Raw genomic sequence first — 7,782 nt, 5'->3', positions numbered from 1 at the left:
TGAGCAGCTGAAATGTGGCTGGGCTGAACGCAGATGTGATGGAGTATAAAAAATACACCATGTTTTGAAGATGCGGTACAAAATACGTGACATATTTTATTAATAATTTGATGTTGATTACACATTGAAATGATATATATATTTTTTAAATTTACTGTTTAGAGGGAGAGAGTGTGAGCAGATGAGGGGCAGAGAGAGGGAGACACAGAATCCGAAGCAGGCTCCAGGCTCCGAGCTGCCAGCACAGAGCCCCACGCGGGGCTCAAACCCCCGAACTGCGAGATCATGACCTGAGCTGAAGTCAGACGCTTAATTGACCGAGCCACCCAGGCACCCTTGAAGTGATAATATTTTGAATGTATTAGGTTAAACGAAATTCATTATTAAAATTAATTCCACTTCTTTTTTTTACTTTCTTTAATGTGACTGCCATACGATTTTATTTTTTTTTTTTTTAAATTTTTTTTTCAACGTTTTTATTTTATTTTTGGGACAGAGAGAGACAGAGCATGAACGGGGGTGGGGCAGAGAGAGAGGGAGACACAGAATCGGAAACAGGCTCCAGGCTCCGAGCCATCAGCCCAGAGCCTGACGCGGGGCTCGAACTCACGGACCGCGAGATCGTGACCTGGCTGAAGTCGGACGCTTAACCGACTGCGCCACCCAGGCGCCCCTGCCATACGATTTTAAATGATACGTGTGGCTGGCATGTTTCTGTTAGTGCTGTTCAAGACCTTTTTCTGATTTTCACAACTTTGGAATATCAAATAAGTTAATTAGGGGGGCGCCTGCGTGGCTCAGGCAATTAAACGTTTGACTTCGGCTCAGGTCATGATCTCACGGTTCTTGAGTTCGAGCCCCATGTCAGGCTCTGTGGTGACAGCTCAGAGCCTGGAACCTGCTTCGGATTCTGTGTCTCCCTCTCTCTCTGTTCCTCCCCCACTTGCGCTGTGTCTCTCTCTGTCTCTCAGAAATAAATAAATATAAAAAAACAAGTTAACTATTTGAGGAAGAAATATTACATTCTTTTAAATTCTTATTTAACGTCACATTCCAAAGAACAAATCTTGGTTTTTTGAAAATGTTAAAAAATTTCAAATGCTTATAAATTCCAGAATAAAATGTTCATGAACGTATATGCAAAGGAAGGTCTTTTCTAAGCCTAACATCAAAGTCAGAAACTTGACAAGAAAATACTGGTAAATTAAAATACGTATTGTAGACATTCCAGAGTTAAAATATATATCATAGAACACTCAGGAGTTGGAGGCTTTCTGTCTTCAAAGTGTTCTCCTGAGTTCATTTTTTGGTCAGCTTGCATCTTGTCGAATGTCTGAGCTCCGTGGTAAACCCCACGATGTCCTAGGATATTCAGTCTATCTATAGGCCCCAGGGACTTGAGAATCCTGCCGTTCTATCTGCTTTCTGAAACTGCAGACCATGAATTTCATGAATCATTTGTATGGACCTCTCAGCTCTGGTAGGTGTGTTTTGTGTTCTGGGGAGCACTTTAATTCTGAACTGAGTCCCGAGAGACCCTTTACCAGACCGATTCTTCTGATTCCAGAAAGATGTGGATGCCGAACTGGTCCAGATCCCTGGACCTTGTCTTGGAATTGTAATGTTTTATGACTTCTGACTACAGAGATAGGACATGAAATAGTCTTTAAATTCCCGTTGAGTCCCACATTCCATCAAGTTAGAATTAGGCCATCAGATGGAATCATCTGGTTTATATTGCTTGCTTTTGGAGGTTTTGGGTTTTTTTTAATTGAAAAAAATATTTTATTTATTTTTGATAGAAACAGAGCACAAGTGGGGAAGGGGCAAAGAGAGAAGTTGACACAGAATTGGAAGCAGGCTCCAGGCTCCGAGCTGTCAGCACAGAGCCCGACGCGGGGCTCGAGCTCACAAGTTGCGAGATCACGACCTGAGCCGAAGTCGGACGCTCCACTGACTGAGCCACCCACGCGCCCCTGGAGGTTCTTAACGCTATTATAGGTTATTCCATTTTTCACAGGATGTGTGATGTTTTACTCCCCAAATGGTGTAATTCTTTACAATCTCAATCACATCTGAAGTGCTCTAGGGTGCCTTTTCAATTAATTCATTCAACACATTTTTACCCAGCATTTATTTTTACCCAGACACTAAGGCTGTGGAAAAGATAGACAGGGTCCTTGCTCCCAGGGTGCTTTCATGGGACTAAGCAAGGCACACACATACACGATCGTGTCAGGAAAGTGATAAGAAAAAGAAAGCAGATTAGGGTAAAGAGTGGTGGTGAGAGCTACTGCTTTAGATAAGGTGATTAGGCGAGGTCCCTGTCAGGGTGACTGAATTTTAAAAGGATTTTTCAGGTAGGTGTCTAAAATTGGTTAGTTAATTTTTACTATTAAGGTTTTAGTGACTTCTTGTGGTATATCAGGTTTCTTTTGTTTCGTTTCACTTCCTTTGCCTGGTCTGACGTAGTGATCCTGTCTTAAAAGTGTTTCTGATGCCTACTTTCCCCCAAAACCATACTGTAATGATTTTCTAAGTTTCAGACCTTTCGAACCTATCCTATTAAAGGGTTGTGTCCTGTTCTTCAGCTATGTCCGTATTGTTGGAATACTTAGATTTTTTCTGATTCCTCTTACAAACAACGCTAGTGTGAACTGGCTTATTTTTTTATTTTATTTTTTTTAACGTTTTTTTTTTTTTAATTTATTTTTGAGACAGAGAGAGACAGAGCATGAACGGGAGGGGCAGAGAGATGGGGAGACACAGAATCGGAAGCAGGCTGGTTTATTTTTTTAATACATCTTTTTAAATGTTTGCAGTGTTTCTTGGAAGGTGTTCAGAGGTGGGATTTACTGATTAGGAAAACTATTTCTTTCTTTCTTTATTTAAAAAAAATATTTTTTCAATGTTTATTTATTTTTGGGACAAAGAGAGACAGAGCATGAACGGGGGAGGGGCAGAGACAGAGGGAGACACAGAATCGGAAACAGGCTCCAGGCTCTGAGCCATCAGCCCAGAGCCTGACGCGGGGCTCGAACTCTCAGACCGTGAGATCGTGACCTGGCTGAAGTCGGACACTTAACCAGCTGCGCCACCCAGGCGCCCCAGGAAAACTATTTAAAATAAGAGTTTAAAATAATTTGAATTTGACACAATGAATCACTTGAAGGGAAAACTGTTTTCAAAACTGCATGAACACCCAATATCAGCGATCCATATACCATCTCTTTCTCTATATAGACACCTAATATGCTGATCTGTGTACCCTGTGTCTATCATCTGTCTACCCGTTCGTCACTTATCTGACGGTATCCGTCATCTGCCTTATTTCAAAAAAAGTCAGCTTGCCTGTTTTATTTGAAGTTTAAGCCTCAACTCGTTCAAAACCCCTTAAATTATTTAAAAGGTTCGGTATGTCATTCAGCGTCTCTGTTTTTTGTTTGCCTTTTATTAAGGAGCCATTTCTCCCAAAGTAATTCTCCTCCCTAATACCTGTAATATTGCCATGTCACATAAACCTGAGGTTTACAGACGGTAACTTTTTTCAGTAACAATGCTCATTGCCGAGCCGATTTGGCGCCCTTAACGTGGTGAGGGATGAATCGTGGAATAACCACAGCTCGTTAGGGAAGGGTGCTCCCAGCACTGGGGGATCTCCCGAGCTCCCCCATCACATGTGGTCACCAGGGACTGCTCCCGCGTGGACATTTGCACGTGGAGTAATCTCCTTCCTTCAGCAGAGCCATACTTGGACAAATACATGGGTCATGCTAAAAATTGCAGCGTCCTATTTTAACGTGAGTTGAACCGGTGAAAAAATGTATGCCTGCTTTGAATTTTTATGTAGTAATTTCCCCCCCACCACTGTTGTTTTGGAAGTTGTCCAGCTTACAGAAAAGTTACAAGAATAATACAGCGAATATTTGTGTGCCCCTCACCTCAGTTCACCAATCGTTAGCGTTTTGCCACATTTGCTTATCTCTGTGTATATGCATACACGTGTGTATATGTACATATACGTATGCATGTGTGTACACACACCTGTAGAATATATATGCATGTAAGCTGCGTATAACTAATACGTATACAAATAATTTTAGATGAGCCATTTGTGAATAAACTGTGGACATCATGATTGTTCACCAGGGCCAAGATTACAGGAGGTGAGTGGGGCAAAAAATCTAAGGGGGTGGCACCAAGAAACTCTATCATCAAAGTAAATATTTTTAAAAAGTATTTATTTAATTTTGGGAAAGCGCAAGCAGGGGAGGGGTGGAGAGAAGGGGACAGAGGATCCCAAGCGGGCTCTGCGCTGACGGGCTGACGGCAGCGAGCCCGATGTGGGGCTTGAACTCACGAACTGCGAGATCGTGACCTGAGCTGAAGTCAGATGCTCAACCGACCGAGCCACCCAGGCGCCCCAAAGTAAATATTTTAGTGCAATATTAAAAAAAAAAAAAGATCCAGTGTTAAGGAAAAAAGCCCACGATGACCAAAATGTCAAAAATTTTAACAAAGACAGGTTATTGTTTGTTTTACGGGCTTACATAATTGTGCAACAAGAAGAGTGTTTCCACTCAGCCGAAGGTTCTGGGACTTGTGGCTGTTGGGCGCGTGAGGAATGCCACTGGCTTGTGAACAGATTGGGCAATGTGGTCTTTACGTATACTCCTGGGTTTTGACTGTAGAGCTTGCGTTGGCTTCTTCCATTGGGTGTAAAACGTGTACAAAGGGGCACACATCTCTCCCTTTGTGTCAAGCTGCACGTGGCTCTGCCCCCAGCACTTCAGCGTGCATCTCCTAGGAACACAGAGGCTCTTCTGCGCAACCTCGGGGCAGCAATCACATGCAGGAGACCTGCCGGCGAGGCACTGTGATGATCTGATCTCAGTCCATATTTAAATTTCAGCGATGGTGGCATTGATGCCTTTTACGTCTTGTCCCTGCCCCCGTGCCACACCGCAGTCACGATCTGATCAAAGATCATGCATGTATTTAGTCACCAAGTCACTTTTTTCTCCTTTAAGCTAGAAAGCCTTCCCACCCCCACTCTGGTCTTTCGTGCCGTTGGCATTTTTGAAGAATCCAGCCCCATTGTGGATGTCGACTCTCGGCTTTGATTTGTGTGATTGGTTTTCTCAAGAATACTGCATTGTGCCAGCTTTTAAAGGACACATCCTTGTTTGAATCTTATTGTACTGCTAGATGGAGTGGGGACGAGTGATTGCCGTCTCAAGTAGCAACACCAGCTAGCTCAGCATGCAGACAGTTATGCAAGAGCAAGAGAAACGGCGAGGCTTTTTGCGGGAAACACAGACCGTTCCAAATTATCAGAGGGGAGGTGTACCTTTTGGGTTTTAAGGGTCTTGTGCTAGAGAGGTTGCTGGCTGGAATGACCAGAGGTTTCTGCTCCCGGGCCGACTTTGACTGATTGGAGGGGACTTTCCAGGCTCCCCAGGGCCTCGGGAGGAAAGAGTCTCAGAACCCATGAGTGATGTCAGCCGTGGACATCTAGGTGAGGGGGCCGCAGAGGCCCTGGCTAGTGTTAAGACTGTACTGGATAAGGAATGACTGTGGCCTTACCGCTGTAGGCCATACATCATTCTTTTTTCTTACCTAACCTGGACCAAGTTTCCTGAACACGCGTGCACACGCACACACACACACACACACACGCACACAGGGACGACTAGAAGTCCGTAAGCTTGTTCTCCTCTTGTGGCTTGTCGTAAGCCAACCTGTTCTCCTATAATCACGGCTCATATGCTTGCCATTCAACTTTGTCCTCAAATCCCCATAAATGCATGACTTTCTCTTGTAATCGTTTTTGAATTCCTGACTGGAAGTGTTGTTAAACAGTTAAAAAAAAAAAGTCAGTTCCCATTCTCCAATATTCACGAGGGGTGACCAACATTATAAATCTAGTGAGAAGGTTAAAAGCTGATTAATTCCCTCCCAGGTACTAAGGCAACAACTCGGAAATCCTCTTTATTGTCACGTTGGACAATAAACTTAAATTTGAATCTGGGAAGATGTTATCTTCTCGGAGTTTAATTAAAAGTAAATAAAGAAGCTGTACCATGAAGATTTTGCTCAAAGAATGGCGATAATAGCCAGGTTCCCCATTGTGCCTCTCTGTTTAACTCCTTATCATTCGGTCTACGTTGGGAGTAAATTTCTCAGTCTCTGCCAAAGACAAGTTTGATAGTTCTTCAAATCTTCTCCTGATGGAGTAGCATACAATTTATCTGCTTGTGGCCCGTTCAGTTAATTCTGCAGAGACCTGGAGGGCAATTTGGCAGTATGTCTGTCAATTTTATCATTTTTTTTTTCTTAGAGAGAGGGAGAAAGTGCATGCAAGTGGGATAGAGTGGCAGAGAGAGAGAGAGAATGAGAGGGAGGGAGGGAGAATCCCAAGCAGGCTCCACGCTCAGCACAGAGCCCGAGGCAGGGTTTAATCCCACGACCCTGGGATCATGACCTGAGCCGAGATCAAGAGTCGGACACTCCACCGACCGAGCCACTCAGGCGCCACTCTCTCAGTTTTGAACGAACAGCCTCTTTCTTTCAAAACGCCATCTGTATTGAGATAATTGCAATGGAGATGTGCACGGACACTGATACAAGTCACTGATCTTCAGAATTCAGATTTCTCCCGTTTGGCTTGTACTCACTTCTGTGTGTGTCTTCGCTCCTGCAGCAATCATGGCATGTGCACGAGTGCACCCGCGAGCCAGCATTTCCACTCAGGAATCTCTCCTCCAGAAACCCTTGCACCCCTGCACAGAGCCACTTAAACAAAATTATGGACCGCGGTGGTAATATAGTAACAGAAGAGATGGTAACATTCTGCCTCCATCATGGGGGAACAGTAAAGTAGTTTTGAGCCATATGGCATGCTGCACCGTAATGGAGAGAGGGACAGCCATACGTGCTAAAATGGAAAGTTCTCCAAGACGGAAGAAGTGTCACAGGCAGAGAGCGATATGGTAATACAATGGCATTCGTGTGAAAAATTGTAAAGGGATAAATGCATATATGTGCGTGTGCACGGAAATGCATTTTGAAATATGGAGGCCACGCCTCCAACTGTGAACGATGGCTGCCATGTGTTCCAGTCGAGGACCCATAAATCTGAAATAGTGAGGCTGCATCTTTGGCGTTAAAAAAAAAAAAAAATCCGCAGTCACTTCAGAGACAGACCATGCTCGACACTAACTCAGGGACTCCCCTAACTGCAAGCAAAGGTCCCCTTCCACCCAGAAAAGAGGCGCAGTGCGAGTCTAGGGATGGCCTCAGCCTGAACCAGCACCCGGGGGTGGGGGGAAACTGGGTTCCCCTGAGAAGACAAGTGTACCGCAACCCACTGTTCTGGAAAGGCGAACAGGCGAAAACTTCCCAGAGTAAAGCTTTTTATAATTAACAAAGTAGCAGGTTTCTTCCACATACCCGGGGCCACCTGGCAATCCATTTTCCAGCAGCAACTGTTAATTATTTATTTAGAAGTCAAAATATAATGTGTGGAGGGAGGGCGAAGGGACATGTAGTGAAATTCCTGTAGTCAGAGGGAAGAAAATAGAAGTTCTTTCCCAAGGAGCATTTTTGTAACATATAGACACATTTTCCCATAAGAAACTCCCAGAAAAATTGAAACCACATGTGCAGATGGCGTGTTGCTGTGCAAGCAATTCAGCAGGGCTGCAGCGAAACCAGCTTTCTCAGCTCTTGGGTTCTGGGGCTTTGTCAACAATGAGAAGCCCCCCCCACCCCCCAGAACAA

This window comes from Prionailurus bengalensis, chromosome X, assembly GCF_016509475.1.
Source record: "Prionailurus bengalensis isolate Pbe53 chromosome X, Fcat_Pben_1.1_paternal_pri, whole genome shotgun sequence".
Taxonomy (NCBI): Eukaryota; Metazoa; Chordata; class Mammalia; order Carnivora; family Felidae; genus Prionailurus; species Prionailurus bengalensis.
The sequence above is the reverse complement of the archived record's forward strand: the minus strand, read 5'-3'. Positions refer to the sequence as shown.